The following is an 18,238-nucleotide window of genomic DNA, read 5'->3' as shown; positions in this document are numbered from 1 at the left end:
CGCTATCCTTCGTGTTTCGACAGTCGACATCGCAAAGCTGTACCACAAGTTGGCGGGATTTGTATATCTACATACTCCCTCGAAGTCACTGCCCAATACGGGAAAAACACATCTGCGGTACATTTGCGATGATAGAATTGTTATCTAGTATTCGAATCTCCGATTTGCCAGTAATATACTTACGTAGGGAAGCGTATCTGGTGCTCAGTCCGTTCCTGTGAACGTCAAATAGTAGGACTGCTACTGCGTAGTACATAGGGCCGTCTTTCCAAACCGATCTGCCAACAGCTGTTCTGGCTTATTACGCAAACTCTGTGACACCTATCCTGGAAATGTGCTTATAGCCACAGCCAGCCTCTCGCTTAGTGGCGAGGGCCACGGCAAACAGTGGCCAGAGACAAGACACCCCCTGACTCTGTGCACAGCGGTGTGACTGTGTGTTCACTCTTTGAGAAGTTTTGTCGCCGTGCCTAAACGCCTGATGCTCTTTAGTGAAATGTGTTTGCAGCGGTGCCCATCTTCCACTTCTTTCCACAACAATCGTAATCCTGATCGCGTAACAAATCAGCTATGAACGCTTCAATGGCCGTGCACGAGACTTTTGAACATCCATCTGCCCGCAGTTCCTTCCTCGCCTTCCACCGCATCGTGATTTCACTGGCGTCTGCCAGGAATCCGTGCTCTCCACTATCTGTTAATGTCTCCCGTTCATATTACACAAAGACTGATAGGTTCTCTTCGTCAAGGACAGCTGTATTGCAGAGACCATGCGTGTAAAAATTATGATTCACGGGACATTGACGTTTGTTGACCCTAGAAAAGCCGATTAATGCTTAACATATAACCACATGGTTAGAGAAAAACGGATTCCGAAATTTTCCTCACCTGAATGTTGTGTTCCGTGTTGTCCTCGTCTGTGTCGTACCGTTCATCTTGACTGATGAGTAAAAAAAAATGGAAACTTGCAGCAGGTATTAGATACCTACATGGAGGACTTCAGGCAAAATTCACCACATTTCAGTCAAAACTGTAAATAAATACAACAAATGAGGGCAACTGGGCTAAGTTGTGCTTCATTGTCGGTGCATTGGGAACTGACCAATGGTGCATTGTCCCTCGTTTGATTAGTACCGATGCTGTAGCGGCTCATATGTTGCCCCATAATAATGTGAGAGACGCTTTTGTCACGACATTTATACATTTACAACTTCGGTAGGGGACTTTTTGTAATCAAGAAGGATATTTTACGTCTTACATAGTAACAGCATGGTTAAACGTACCGCATTTTCTTTCACATACTTACCGTCTACTTAATTTTGAAGTTGTACGTTGCTACCAACGGATTCCGTCATTTTGCCGTTTCCAGCAGTTTCTATCGACTCTTGAGAATTCGACTATCATTATGTCATTTGCTACGACATACTTACGTTAATTAAGTGGTGACTAATTTTTTGACTCATTTTTCATTCACTTTGATCTTTTAAGACATCTTCAAACATTAAACATGGACTTGTGATTTTCTTCATTTCTAAAGAAGTACTATCTGGTACGTCCGCTAAGTATGGTAAAAGTGTATGTAATGTTTTAATTTTTTCTTGTTCTCATCCTGAAGACTGGCTAGTCCAGAGACTGTGTTCATGCGTACATTTTCTGTGAATTAATTTCCTTTCATTTTGAGTAAAGACGTCCCTATGTCTTAAATTACGTTCCCGCATCGCGAAAGCAGCATCAGATCCGCATACCTAACGTGTACCGATTATGAGCACATTTAGATGTAAATCGCAAGTGCAGATAGTAGTAATGTAAAAGTTGAATTTATTGTTTGGTTAACTCTCCGTCTCCTGCAACCGACACAGCTTTGTCGCTGCCTCAGCGACTGATTGTTGCTGTTTGCTCCGCGGAATGTTGGGAGTTTTAACTCTCCCGCGAGCATTGGCGGTTATATGAAGTAAATGAGAACGGTAAAGAAATTTACATGCACAAGTTCATTACCGAAATGAGAGTGAATCCATACTTGACGCGGCGACTACATTTATAAAATCAACCCACAGCACAACGTCGCGTATCGCTGCAGTCGCCAAATGCGTGTCCACTCCCACATGTGGCTTACACTGACAGTCGCTGGCCAGTCTCTCCGTTGTAACGCATCCGCACACTTCCTGTTTCGCACTCCGCACATTCGTGGATGGCCACCTGTCTCAGCTGCCTCCAGCTCTACACTTCTGAGATGGAGGCGATTCTGTGAGAAAATCTCCCGAAAAATATGTGTAGAAATCGTCACAATGTTTTTATCCTAGCCAATTAACACATTTGATGCTTTTATTATGCTCACTTGGATGACACGCGTTGTACGGAATAGGAACAGCTGTAATGGGTGCAACGTATTTAGACTCCATGGTTTTGAAGACATATATAATGGATAGAAAAATTGCTCTGGAGTCAAGGCGAAGTCTTAATCATCTAAGTAGGATTAGCGGATACGTTGTCTCTAGCCACTGCTTGTGAACATATAATAATCAAGTTGACAGCATGATCTGTTTTTTATGGAAGCGAAATTCAAACTCAGTGCGAGGACCTGCTTTACTTCGGTGCAATGGATCTAACTGTTCACGCTCTGTCTCTACAAATTGCATTCGTTAAACGGTAACAGATAAAAAACGATCTGTTAATTCACTGAAAAGGCGACGACAAGGAAAAAGCTCGTGTCACAGATATTATTGTCACGTCGCTGGGCAGCGCCGATCGGCAGAACGCAGACCAGCAACGCTTTAATTTACGGTGCCTGACTGCGTTATACGCCGCTCGCTGGCGCATGTGGAACTGTGGACATACACCACGTATCATGTGTTCGACCGTAGAGATACACGGAGCATGCATCTATTCTTGCCGTGTTTAGGTTCGAAACCAAGTGGATTAGACAGTCACATTGTCTATACATGGAATCAAGTACTGATTTCAACAACTGACTTTGTTGTATTAGTGTCACACATGTAGTAATTGAATTAACCTACTTTCCCCAAGAGTCGCAATGTTAATGCGATAACTATCCTTGTTACGTTTGGCCAGGTGGAACGCCAGCAGACTTTTCAAACAGTGCCCTGACAATTCTTTTTTTTCGTAAACGACAGAGTTGCAGCAATTCGATGGATACCTGTCGCTGTTGGACTGTGGCTCATTTAGCTGGCCGCTTCCGCAGAATAGGTTTGGCGGGAAGCACGTGGCCTTCTGGCCATTTCCTCAGGAGTGCGTGTCACGTGTGGCATTATGCTTTAAGAAGTGACATCCGCCATGTGCGATTTTTACACGGAATAAAGAGCTATGACTTGTGCTTAAGCCAGCACAGACACCGACACAATATCGAGATAAGAAGCGTGATGTACCAGAAAACGCTACTTGGCTTTTCTCTCACGTGTGTTTGTGGCGGTCGACAAGCACATCCGTCATAAGACACAGCTGGATTCAGGATATTGTCGCTAAATGCCATACACGCGCTGTTAGACAGATGCCGATAATGCAGAAATATTCGGTGTCCACAACTGAAATGCAGGCAGTATGTGACGTCCCCTTCGTGAGGAGGTGTCTGCGGTGAACATCGGCGTGTTTGACGACGGCAGTAACGGAGATGCGGAACTGGGATGTTTTCGCTCTGCTGATGACCGCTGTATCTTCCCAAAGCGCCGCAACGGCAGATAACAACAGAACAAGGGTGTGGGGAACGTGTCGAATCTACGGCGACAGCGTGTAAGATGGCGCTGTCTTATCACGGCGACGGTGTGTGAGATTGCACGTGAAACGGTACGAAGTGCTTACCGCATTTTCTACCGCCGTGTCTGGTCGTTTCTGAGGCGAGACGAAACGAGACGTGGCGCTGTCAGTTTCGGTGCAGACGGAGACACCGGTACCGCACTTTCCCCGTTAGCACTATGCGAGAAAACTTCGACACAGGTTAAGACAGACACTCGGCTAAATAAGTGGCCCTCAGTTGCTCAGCGACACACGACGGCAGGTCTGTGGATCGACTGTTTCGTTCAGACCAGTGCTTCGACATAAACAACGAAAGCTGTAGTTAATATCTAACTCCTGGAGCTTACGGACGAAGTGTTGTGGAGACAATAAGTGAAAGCGAGTGCTGGATAACTGGCAGGTTGGTGAAAGCATTTGAAAGTCAGACTTGAGTGGTCGAACAGCATCGAAATTCAGCCACCATAAAACTCAGACTACAGCCTGGTTAATCACCCTGTCCATTTGTTTCGACACGTTCAACATGTGGGCTACGTACCAGGCCCTCGACACCAGAAAGACGCTGGGTAGCTCTGATTTCTGAATTAGGTTCAGCTCGCGTATTGCGTGTCTGTTCGTCACAGCCCTGACAGTAGTCAGTATTCACAGCCAGTTCAGTGCCACCGTGTATGGCATCTGCACACCGAGCACTCTGAAAGTGTTGGCGGCGCAGCTCCGAGGCGACTGGCGGTACGGAGTGCAGCACACAGTGGGCAGCGGAAACCTGTGGCTGCAGTTTGTCGTCGCGCCTGTCGCCTGTTGCAGTAGAGAATAAAGGTTGCACTGGACGAAAGTCAGATACGTCTTTTAAAGAGAGGCCCACATCATCAGCGAATGCTGTGCACGTTACTTTCCCTGTTTCTACTGAAATTCCATTTACTGACTTTTGAACCCTTCTGAAGAAGAAGAACAAGGCTCAGACATACACGACCACTCAAAGCAGACAGCCCTGCCTGACAGGCCTACGAGTTGTCACATTACCTGTTCCTCAACAATTGGTATACTACTCGCATTGCTTAGTAAATCGACCATTTCATTTTATTTCATTTCATTAACAGTACAGAGTAACCCACCGCCTTAAAATGTAAGGTGGGTCGGATGCGTATGAATCTAATAGCAAAGTCTTTTCATTGTTACAGTCTTATATTGTTACAGACATATCTTAGAAGAAAGATTAAGGAAAGGCAAACCTACGTTTCTAGCATTTGTAGACTTTGAGAAAGCTTTTGACAATGTTGACTGGAATACTCTCTTTCAAATTCTAAAGGAGGCAGGGTTAAAATACAGGGAGCGAAAGTCTATTTACAATTTGTACAGAAACCAGATGGCAGTTATAAGAGTCGACGGACTCGAAAGGGAAGCAGTGGCTGGGAAGGGAGTGAGACAGGGGTGCAGCCTCTCCCCGATTTTATTCAATCTGTATATTGAGCAAGCAGTGAAGGAAACAAAAGAAAAATTCGGAGTAGGTATTAAAATCCATGGACAAGAAATAAAAACTTTGAGGTTCGCCGATGACATTGTAATTCTGTCAGAGACAGCAAAGGACTTGGAAGAGCAGTTGAACGGAATGGACAGTGTCTTGAAAGGAGGGTATAAGATGAACATCAACAAAAGTAAAACGAGGATAATGGAATGTGGTCGAATTAAGTCGCGTAACGCTGAGGGAATTAGATTAGGAAATGAGACACTTAAAGTAGTAAAGGAGTTTTGCTATTTGGGGAGCAAAATAACTGATGATAGTCGAAATAGAGAGGATATAAAATGTAGACTGGCAGTGGCAAGGAGAGCGTTTCTGGAGAAGAGAAATTTGTTAACATCGAGTATTGATTTAAGTGTCAGGAAGTCGTTTCTCAAAGTAAGAGTGTAGCCATGTATGGAAGTGAAACATGGACGATAAATAGTTTAGACAAGAAAGAATAAAAGCTTTCGAAATGTGGTGCTACAGAAGAATGCTGAAGATTAGATGGGTAGATCACACAACTAATGAGGAGGTATTGAACAGAATTGGGGAGGAGTTTGTGGCACAACATGACTAGAAGAAGAGATCGGTTGGTAGGACATGTTCTGAAGCATCAAGGGATCACCAACTTAGTACTGGAGGGCAGCGTGGAGGGCAAAAATCGTAGAGGGAGACCAAGAGATGAATACATTAAGCAGATTCAAAAGGATGTAGGTTGCGGTAAGTACTGGGAGATGAAGAAGCTTGCACACGATAGAGTAGCATGGAGAGCTGCATCAAACCAGTCTCAGGACTGAAGACGACAACAACAACAAGGCATTTGACACTGTTCCTCACAAGCGGCCTCTAGTCGAATTGGGTGCTTATGGAATATCCTCACAGGCTGGACTGTGACTGGATTCGTCATTTCCTGTCACAGAGGCCACAGTTCGTAGTAATTGGAGTAAATTCATCGATTGAAACGGAAAAGATTTCCACCTTTTTCTAAGGTAATGCTTTTCCTTATCTATATAAACGATTTCGGAGACAATTGATGAATCGTCTGAGGTTGTTTGTAGATGGGCTCTGAGCACTATGGGACTTAACTTCAGAGGTCATCAGTCCCCTAGAACTTAGAACTACTTAAACCTAACTAACCTAAGGACATCACACACATCCATGCCGAAGGCAGGATTCGAACCTGCGACCGTAGCGCTCGTGTGCTTCCAGACCGAAGCGCCTAGAACCGTTCGGCCACTCCGGCGGGCTTGTTTGTAGATAATGCTGTCATTTACCATCTAATAAAGTCATCAGAATATCAAAACCAATTTGCAAAACGATTTAGAAAAGATATCTGTATGTTGCGAAAATTGGCAGTTGACCCTAAATAATGAAAAGTGTGAGGTTCTCCACATGAGTGCTAAACGTAATCGGTGAAACTTCGGCTAGACGATAAATCAGTCAAATTTAAAGGCTGTAAATTCAACTGAACACCTAAGAATCACAATTAAGAACAACATTAATTGGAAACCATACATAGGAAATGTTGTGGGTAGGTGAACCAAAGACTGCATTTTATTGGCTGAAGATGCCACAGATCTACTAGAGAGACTGCCTACACCACGCTTGTCCGTCCTCTTCTGGAGCGCTGCTGTACAGTGTGGGATCCGTACCAGGCAGAATAAACGGACTACATCGAGAAAGTTCAAAGAAGAGCAGCACATGTTGCATTATCGAGAAACAGGGAAGACAGTGTCACTGACACGATACAGGATTTGGGGCGGACATCATTAAAAAAAAGACATGTTTCGTTTTGGCAGAACCTAGAGGATTATTGTGAAGGTGGTTCGAGGAACCCTTTGCCAGGCACTTAAGTGTGATTTGCAAAGTATCCGTGTAGATGTAGATGTAGATTAAGGGTTTACTACGAGTGATATTGTAGTGGACTTTAAAGGCCATCTATGGTTCTTTCACTTACTCGCATTAACTGTGATGATAATTTATTTGATGGATGTATGTTTTTTTCGGTTGTTACTTTCTTTTTTGTACCTCAATTTCTTTGCGATATAACTTATGGCTATTTAACTAATCGCATGAGCTGCTATGAAATTTTATTGTATGTATGTGTATTATCTTTATTTTCTGTGATACATTCTTTGGTTTAGGAATAAACCTCATTGCCTTCAGATGTAACGTCTGTGACTTACATATGACGTCGGTCAAAGCCATAGAGTAGAAAAGTCTCTGGAGTGTGCACTGCGTGCTGCGCATGTTATCAAAATTAAGCTGAAATTGTCACGTGATCTCGACATGATTCTTTTTAAGACCAGTTCGCCTTGGCCGTCAAGTCCCGTCACGTCAAGTCAAAACGTTCCACAATGTATTTCAAATGGCGACATTCAGACAAGTCGACAACAGACACTCACGTCTCGTCACGGCAGGTCAAGGTTTCCTGGGAAGAAAGTTTCAGCGGTATCATCGTCTGCAGACATCGTAAGTTAACCCATTTTTCCGCGCTCACTAGTTCTATAGTAGTGCATATTGTGCTTTCGTGTCTTCTTAACCTTTATTTCATTATTGTACTTTGTTTTTGTGGCAAATTGTAATTGTTCCATGACGACTTGGATGCTTTTTCAGTGGATGTTCTTACACAAGGAATGTGAGATATCTGAACGCCAAAAATTATTTAGGTTTGACAATAACAGAACAGACGCCCACTTTCCCATAGCACTGAAATGTCGATGTTTTGAAATGTTGTTTCACGTCTTATCACTTCAACAAACAAAACTGATCGAGAACATACGTTATGAGGGTTGCTTTGGCCATTAATAACCTCAGTTCCTCAATTGCAATACTATACTCTGACACGGGCTAAGTGAATTGACGTTACATGACGTGACAGACAATGTGGGGTCAACAGAAACCTCCGATCTTACTCGTCTGCTTTGACCCGTGACGTAAGCGTGTTGTGGTGTGTGACGTCATTACGGCGAGGAGTTTAGTCTTGTTTTTGTTTGTGGTGCTCTCTGGTGGTGTGTTCATGGTTTTCGTTTGTTTTAATTTAATGCTCATTGCTGTATGTCGGGTGAGTTTGTTATTGAGTGTATTTGGTTGTGGTTTTTTGTTTAGGAATGGATATGAAAGACCGCCTTAATAGTGTTCGGTTGAGGGCGATGATGGGTGAGACAGCGTTAGAACTTATCAAGTTCTTACAGCTATTCGGTTTAATCGCCGAAGTTGTTAAGTATTCTCTTTGCCTTGAGGCGATGAAATTGGTTAAAGTTCCGGCCTCTCGGACCAGCGACGGATACATGTGGTGTTGCCGGAAAGATGGCGTATGGCGTTCTATAAGGCGTGGTACCTGGTTCGAGAAGTCTAGATTGGGCATGCGTGAGATTGTGCTTATTACATATTATTTTTGTTATAGATGCCCACAGAGTTTTTGCGCATTTGAGACTGGTGTGAGTGAGAGGACTGTTTTAGACTGGTATTCCTTTTGTCGTGAAGTGTGTTCGGAATTTATTAAGTACAGGGGTAAGTTGGGTGGGCATGGGGTGCTTGTGGAGGTGGACGAGTCGCAGTTTGGTAAAAGGAAGTATGGGAGGGGGAAGTCTGTGGCTGGTCTTTGGGTGTGGGGGGCTGTTGTTCACGGGGGTGAGGGTACTGAATGTGTTTTTAGGGTTGTGGAGGGGAGGTCGAAGGCTGAATTAGTGGGGTTAATTGAGGAGTATGTAGAGCCCGGGTCCACAATAGTTTCTGATGCTTTTTCTTCTTATAGGGGGTTGGGTGACAGGGGATTTAATCATTTAGTAGTGAACCACAGTCTAGAATTTAAGAATTATGATACTGGGGCTTGCACTAACACAATTGAGGGGATGTGGGGGGCGGTTAAGTCAGTTCTTGGGAGGGGGAAGAGGCGCTCTTCCAACCTTCAGTCTCATTTAGGTGAGTACTGTTGGCGGAAGAGTGTCCCAGAGGCCTATTGCATTTTTCGGGTTTTTTTAAGGGCTGTGGGTAAAATGTATAGGCCGAAAGTGGTTAGTTAGGGTGCATTTGTGTGTGATTGTGGTGGCCAATCTAGTTTGTGGGGCTGGAACTTTTTTGAGGTAAGTTCCGTTTTTTTTTGTTTTTGATGTGTGTTTTGTGTCAACAGAAACATCCAATCTCACGCGTCGGCTTTGACCCGTGACGTTAGGGACCTACACATTGATCTGTAGCGTAGCCCTGAATACGAGGTTAGGTTGGGAGGTTTTTTTTTGGCGGGGGGGGGGGGGGGTCAGGGGGGGGGGCGCAGCCCCCCCCCCCCTGCCTGGCCTCGAGTACCACTTGTTTATTATTATCTTTGTTCGATCGTAATTTATGTGATTGGGAGTTGTTGTAGATGTATGTAGGTGTAAGGGAAGTGTTGGTTTTTTAGGTTGGTGTTGGGGGATGTGATCGGTAGGTTCTGTTGAGCTATATAGGTCAACGGAAGTGTTCGATCGTAATTTATGTGATTGGGAGCTGTTGTAGATGTATGTAGGTGTAAGGGAAGTGTTCGTTTTTTTTTTTTTTTGTATTGGAGGATGTGATCGGTAGGTTCTGTTGAGCTACATAGGTCAAGGGAAGTGTCCGATTCTGGATAGGAATGTGTTTTTTGGTATTTGGTCAGTTTTGTGATGTTGATTTATTTCGTTGTTTTGCGTGGTTTTGTATGGCGGTCGGTGGCTACATTTGTGTATATTTAGTTTGTCCCCACCCAAAAACCCCCAATTTCCCACGCTTGTCCCGTTAGAGTCATTAGGCTTTTTGTGAAACTTGTGTATTTCAGTGTTTATAATACGTATGCGATGTTTTTATATCCGCCATATTGGATAATACGTATGCGATGTTTTTATATCCGCCATATTGGAATTGTCGTTTATAGTCGTTTCCGCTACATTTGTGACGTCATGGGTCAAAGCCGACGGGTAAGATCGGACGCTTCTGTATTTCCACAATGTGAACACACGCTGACGTGACGGTTCTGTGACGTGATGCCCGCTCATATTGCTCATCACAGCTAAGAGAACAATTTCTTCCAGGTATCAGATGTAAATTGTTATGGCGTCTACAAAACGCCTCTCCCTCATACACAGCACATACGAAGTGAATCTATGTGTATTAACGATATGGTGACATTCAAAATTTATGGGACGTTTTACGGACAAACGTACGCCACCCCCACATCACGTGCCCACTGTGGCAATGTGTGTCGACAACAGAAAATCAATTCTGTACATCTGAATGCTCACTCTGTGGCCAAAGTCGAGGGTGAAATCGGACACTAGAATGTATTCATTGCTTTTTTCTGTTTGTGTATCATTAAATAAAGTGTCTATATTGTGCTTGTGCCAATGTAATTCACATCGTTAACCACATTATCTTGACTTCTCATCTCCCTAGAACTGAAATAGTAACAGACTGCGCGAATTCGAGCTGCTGATATGTTGATTAATTTCGCTGTCGACTTTGGCATTCAGGCCATAAGCCTCACACTATAGTGGCCTGCAACATATTGGCTACAACGCAAAATATCTTAAAGGCAAAATTTCGCAATTTTCTGTACTATGGCATGTATGACACATGGACATGTTTCTCATTTAAACCTATTTATGATGTGGGTATTCCTTTCTGCAAGATGTCATATTTTCATGCTGTAAACATATTGTTTACATCTTGTGGTGACAGATAACACTGTTCTTCCAAAGATGTATTTGTAAGTGTATTCACAGAAAACATAGTTCTTCCAAACATGTATGATTTTATGTACCTATGATCTTCCCATGAACATGGGTTATCCAACATCGGCTTACCGCCACTGCTATTCATCTTTGGCCAGTAGTCAACCAGTATCTTCCATAATATATTTTCAGACCAAATTCACTACATATGTAACTACTTTACTGATGTTCGTTTTGTGGTTCTGTTGTTTAATGACTGTCTATCATATATCCAGACGATTTTGCACTTATTTATACGCTGAGACATCCATTTCAATAGATCTTGACAATGACTTCACTTAACGATGTCTACCTATACCCAACACTGTAGAACCTGATAATGAATTACGGCCAAAATAATGACATCAATATAGAATAAGAACGTTTGTACAGTCAGAAGTCGGAAATATCATTGAAAAGCTGTGATCATTGTTGATTAATGCTGTGTTTCATTTTGTTGATATGTAACGTACAGCAGTGAGCATCACTTACCCGTGACCACTTACACACTTGTGTATCCTGTTATCTGATAGGCTCACCGAAGACGAGTTCATCTAGCAGGCTACACATGAGCAATACCTCGTTGGCAATGTCACTAGCAATTGTTGCTAGTAATTGGTCACAAAACACACCAGCGATTCATACAGCAGTTTTAATCAGTAATTTGAACGCCCATAACTCTGGAACAACAGCTACCGAAAATTGTCTGCAGTGATTAACAAAACGTCGTGTCTCAATTAATACTCGCAGAAAAACAAGAGTTGAAATGTAGTAACGTTGTTTTGGGATGTTACCGACCGATAATTGTAACATGTCAACTAAAATGGTGTTCAGACAAACAATCTGCTCTTCTCCCTTTTCCCTTATCTCAGCATTTCTAACAAAGGCTCGGGATTAACACATTGCAACTTATAAGTGTTATGGATATTTTATGCTGTACTACATTGTTGTCACTTAATTTTTCTCAAAATTTCCCTGGAAGGAACTACTCAGGACAAATCAAACCTATTCGTGAAATATGCGTGTTTCTCCTAACTCATACGTATTTTTAAGGCATAATATCTAGGAACCCATAAGGGAGAGAAAAAATCATATATGCAAGTTTGTAGAAAAATGCTCTACACAATTTATTGACGCTGCGTTTACCAAAATTTTCACTGGAACGTAGACATATAGGGAAAAAGATTTTGTCGCGATTTCGGCTGGTTTTTCGAATGTGCACATGTACACGTCCGCTCTAATGTCGAGACCTTAGACTTTACAGCTTAACATACTAAAAATCTGGAACTACCGGAATAAATGCGATCGTGGATTAGTAATTGCATTGAGCTACGCGGTGTTCTGCAATTCCTGTTCCAAACTTCTAGGGCTTGTAGATAGGAGTGGGTACATAATATTTTGAACAAAAACCTATGGCCGAAAACGTACGGTTTGAGTTCAGCTGTTGAATTCTCCCAGTTCTGCTTAAGGAATTGAATTATGCATTGTTGTTGTGGTCTTCAGTCCAGAGACTGGTTTGATGCAGCCCTCCATGCTACACTATCCCATGCAAGCTTCTTCATCTCCCAGTACCTACTGCAACCTACATCCTTCTGAATCTGCTTAGTGTATTCATGTCTTCTTCTTCCTCTGCAATTTTTACCCTCCACGCTGCCCTCCAATACTAAATTCGTGATCCCTTGATGCCTCAGAACATGTCCTACCAAAAGATCACTTCTTCTAGTCAAGTTGTGCCACAAACTACTCTTCTCCCCAGTTCAATACCTCCTCATTAGTTATGTGATCTACCCATCTGATCTTCAGCGTTCTTCTGTAGCACCACATTTCGAAAGCTTCTGTTCTCTTCTTGTCCAAACTATTTATCGTCCATGTTTCACTTCCATACATGGCAACACTCCATACAAATACTTTCAGAAACGACTTCCCGACACTTAAATCTGTACTTGATGTTAACAAATTTCTCTTCTTCAGAAACGCTTTCCTTGCCATTGCCAGTCTACACTTTATATCCTCTCTACTTCGACCATCATCAGTTATTTTGCTCTCCAAATAGCAAATCTCCTTTACTACTTTAACTGTCTCATTTCCTAATCTAATTCCCTCAGCATCACCCAATTTAATTCGACTACGTTCCATTGTCCTCGTTTTGCTTTTGTTGGTGTTCATCTTATATCCTCCTTTCAAGACACTGTCCATACCGTTCAACTGCTCTTCCAGGTCCTTTGCTGTCTCTGACAGAATTACGATGTCATCGGAAAACCTCAAAGCTTTTATTTCTTCTCCATGGATTTTAATTCCTACAGCAAATTTTTCTTTTGATTCCTTTACTGCTTGCACAATATACATATATACAGATTGAATAACATCAGGGATAGGCTACAATCCTGTCTCACTCCCTTTACACCCACAGCTTCCGTTTCATTCTCCATGACTCTTATAACTGCCATCTGGTTTCTGTACAAACTGTAAATAGCCTTTCGCTTCCTGTATTCGACCCCAGCCACCTTCAGAATTTAAAAGGGAGTATTCCAATCAACATAGTCAAAAGCTTTCACTATGTCTACAAATGCTAGAAATGTAGGTTTGCCTTTCCTTAATCTATCTTCTCAGGTAAGTCGTAGGGTCAGAATTGCCTCATGTGTTCCAACATTTCTATGGAATCCAAACTGATCTTCCCTGAGGTCAGCTTCTACCGGTTTTTCCATTCGTCTGTAAATAATTCGTGTTAGTATTTTGCAGCCATGACTTATTAAGCTGATCGGTAATTTTCACATCTGACAACACATTCTTCCTTTGGGATTGGAATTATTATATTTTTCTTGAAGTCTGAAGTCTTGAAGGCCTGTCTCATACATCTTGCTCACTAGATGGTAGAGTTTTGTCAGGGCTTGCTCTCCCTAGGCTATCAATAGCTCTAATGGAATGTTGTCTACTCCCAGGCCTTGTTTCGACTTAGGTCTTTTAGTTCTCTGTCAAACTCTTCACGCAGTATCATGTCTCCCTCTTCATCTTCATCTACGACCTTTTCCATTTCCGTAATATTGTCCTCAAGTACATCACCCTTGTATTGACCCTCTATATACTCCTTCCACCTTTCTGCATCCCCTTCTTTGCTTAGAACTGATTTTCGATCTGACCTCTTGATATTCATACAAGTGGTTCTCTTTTCTCCAAAGTTCTCTTTAATTTTACTGTAGGTAGTATCTATCTTACCACTAGTGAGATAAGCCTCTACATCATTACATTTGCCCTCTAGCCATACCTGCTTAGCCATTTTGCACTTCCTGTCGATCTCATTTTTGAGATATTTGTATTTCTTTTTGCCTGTTTCATTTACTGTATTTTTGTATTTTCTCCTTTCATCAATTAAATTCACTATTTATTCTGTTATCCAAGGATTTCTACTAGCCCTCGTCTTTTTATCTACTTGATACTCTGCTGCCTTTACTATTTCAACTCTCAAAGCTACCCATTCTTCTTCTACTGTATTTCTCTCTCCCGTTGTTGTCAATTGTTACCTAACGCTCTCTCTGAAACCCTCTACAACCTCTGATTATTTCAGGTTATCCAGGTCCCATCTCCTTAAATGCCCACCCTTTAGCAGTTTCTTTAGTTTTAATCTATAGTTCATAACCAATAGATTGTGGTCAGAGTTCACATCTGCCCCTGGAAATGTCTTACAATTTAAAACCTGGTTCCTAAATCTCTGTCTTGCCATTATATAATCTACCTGAAGCAGTCCAGTGTCTCCAGGCCTCTTCCATATATACAACTTTCTTTCACGATTCTTGAACCAAGTGTTAGCTATGATTAAGATATGCTCTCTGCAAAATTCTACCAGGCGGGGTCCTCTTTCATTCCTTACCCCTATTCCATATTCACCTACTACTTACCCTTCTCTTCCTTTTCCTACTATCGAATTCCAGTCACCTATGACTATTAAATTTTCGACTCCCTTCACTATCGGAATAATTTCTTCTATCTCATCATACATTTCATCAATCTGTTCGTCATCTTCGGAGCTAGTCGGCATATAAACTTGTACTACTGTGATAGGTGTGGGCTTAGAGTCTATCTTTGCTACAATAATATGCTCATTGTACTTCCCCGCCCTCCTACTTTGTTATTCATTATTAAACCTGCTCCCTATTTGATTTTGTACTTATAACCCTGTATTCACCTGACCAGAAGTCTTGTCCCTCCTGCCACCGAACTTCACGAATTCCATTTACCTTTTTAAATTTTCTAACCTACCTGCTCGATTGAGACGTAACACATTACAATTATTGGGTAACAGTTCGAAAGGAAGCATAACGAAACATCCATTTATCACTATAATACATTTGTTTGTATCAACACACTACGCCCTTCCTTACACGTCGGTGATTATATACAAGCATCGGAGTCATGCTGGCTTTCATATTCTTTGCAGCAACACCCTCATACTGAAATTTTTAGATCGCTATTTACACCTCCTCTCAAAATACGGAAAGTAAAGAGCTTAAAGAGCTGGCTGTAGAAGCGATTTGCTTCACGGTGTCGAAGATGAAGAAGAGATCACAGCTCTTAAGGTATGTGCTTTAGAGCACACGTTTGCTAAGGCTTTTTTGCTTCGAATGACTGTTGCTAGAATATCCCTGAATAAGGAACACTCCTGCTGAAACACCCTGTGCGCTTGTGTGTGTCAGGATATTGTAGTGCAAAGGTCCAACACAAACAGTAACCCAGCAGAGTCATTTCAGGCTTCACAATATAGTTGGCGGCACTGCTGCACCAACTGGTTGTCACCGACCCGACACCACAGCACCACAGCTATCGATTCGTTCAGTACAGCGTTTTCGAATTCAGATCATTCTTGTGCCACACAAGGTATGATGAAGATAAATATGTCGTCAGCATCAAAGTAGGTGCCATCAAATTCGTACAACGTATTTCCTGATTCGCATATCGGAAAAACCCAAGCCACAAAAGGCATTCGATATGACTAGAAAGGCATGCTGTTATGGCATTGGCGACAACACATCTAAGTTTTCTATTTGTTGTGAAAGACAATCAATAGTTACTGTATCGGTTCTGCCTATGAAGGTTGTAATGTATACCGACTATTGTGCAAAAGGTAGACACAAAGACAGACAGAAAGCTAAAAACTATCTGCTTTTCGAGCACATATGTGATTCATACATGTTAACTGGCATAAGACAAATGTCACTGACTACGTACGAACATTTCAGCACATTCCCCAGCTGATCTGGAGGCGAGTAACTCACACCGCAAAAATTCGCACCTGCGACTGGTTACCATCACAGCTGTCTCCGCTCTCCTGCTGACTGGTGAATTATTCTTACCTTTGCGCCGAGGAAACTTCCTTGTCCACACTGAGAACTGAAATTCAAATCTCGTGTTACCGATTTCTTTAAAAGAAAGCTAGTACCTTCGAATTCTCTTTTTATGCAGGTGTCTATTACAGAACAACCATGACAAATGCTGAAAAGGAATAAATAAGATTTACTATTTGTTAGAGCCGCGTTTGTCGACCTTTCCGACTCTTTGGCACACCAACTTACGTGACACCCCTGCATCTGACCATTTTTCGTAGATGCAGAAAAGCGAACACATTATGTTCATACAAGACATCTTTTTATTATTATGCGTGTAATAATGATGAGTGATTTCCCACGAATTCAGCTATTCCACGAAATGGTTTGGCGATAAATTTTTTGTGGTCAAGATGTTTTATCTGCGGACCACGGGAACAAAAAGGACTCCGCCCGAACACACTTTGAAGGCACAACGGTTCCGACGGCCTGCCGTGTCATCCGAGGCTCGCAGGCATTACTGGATGCAGGTACGGATGGGCATGTGGCGACCACACCGCTCTCGAACCTGTTGCCAGTTTTGGTGACCTATGTCGATGCTTCTCACTCAAGTAGCTCCTCAGTTTGCCTCACAAGGGCTGAGTGCGCCCCGCTTGCCAACAGCACTCTGCAGACCCGGACAGTGACCCATCCAAGCCCGACAGCCCTTAACTTAGGTGAACTGATGGGAACCGCTGTTACCACTGCGGCGAGGCCGTTTGCTGGAAGATCAGAAGGCACTGAGGATCCTACGGCACACCTGACGTGTATTTGTGTATATCGCGTCGCAGTGGCTGCGTGTTGTCTAACCACAGTGTGGACTAACAGGTTACTCTCACCACACTGGTGCCCGTTTTCCTTATGCACAGCGACGGCAGCGCCCCAAGCGGACAGTAACCTGCACTCCTGAAGACGATAAGGGATGAGAGCTGGTAGTAGAGGTGTGTGATGACTTACATCACAGTTTTCACAAGAGGCAGGGTATGTAGTGCAGTGAAATCGGCATTAACTATAAAACTACGCCGTATTTGTCTCTCTTTAGTTTGCTAAAGACCTCGGGAGGTACAGAGTGGTACATTAAGTGGGGTTTAAATGCACACGTATCAGTCGCGCACGTTGTCTTACACATGTAAAGATGCGCGTGTGGGCGCCCAAAATAGCACGTCGTAGCAACTGGCTCATGTAGAAATGGAAATTCAAACCAGATGTACCTAGTATGTTGTCTCGTTTTGACGTTATCCGTTTACCAACATTCGTCCAAAATTTGAACCCATTTATGCAAGTTAAAAGTACAGAAGCTGCACGTTTCAAAAAATTCCCGAAAAAACGTTTTTTCTGAATGCTGTTGCACGCAAAATGCTATCGGTGCAACTACAAATGGTGTCATTATCTGTGCATTAGTTTCATCCCAATTAAAATCTTTTGCTAAACGAATTAATGGCATTGCACAACTTGCCTGGGCGCCAGCTCGGGGTCGTCGTTCGAACCTCGCTTAATACAGTACACTGTAACGTAGCGGCAGTAAGGCAGATGTCGAATTGCTACACAAATGGCCGCCGGTTCGAAGTAAACCAAAGGCAGTTAACCCTACGCAGCCAGCTCAGACAGGAACCGAGCACCAAAACCTCCCTCCCTCCCTCCCCTCACCCACACACACTATTACAGTGCTCCTGCGTTGTAACGATAAGTAGCCCAGGACGGGAAAAACAGTCTCGTAGCGAACGTCATTCAATGTTTACTGTCAGTCATAACAAAAAAGTTAAGTGAACTGTCGATTTGAAAACAACTACGTCGATGGTACTAGTCCCACGTTACCCAGTATACGTATTGGCAAAAATCTCACTCCAATTTTATCCAGTTAATGAATTTTTCGCCCCTGTATTTTGGACGGTGCGTCTTTTTCAGTAAGCCAAAATTAAACCTCC

Source organism: Schistocerca americana, chromosome 11 (genome assembly GCF_021461395.2).
Source record: "Schistocerca americana isolate TAMUIC-IGC-003095 chromosome 11, iqSchAmer2.1, whole genome shotgun sequence".
Lineage (NCBI taxonomy): Eukaryota > Metazoa > Arthropoda > Insecta > Orthoptera > Acrididae > Schistocerca > Schistocerca americana.
The sequence above is the reverse complement of the archived record's forward strand: the minus strand, read 5'-3'. Positions refer to the sequence as shown.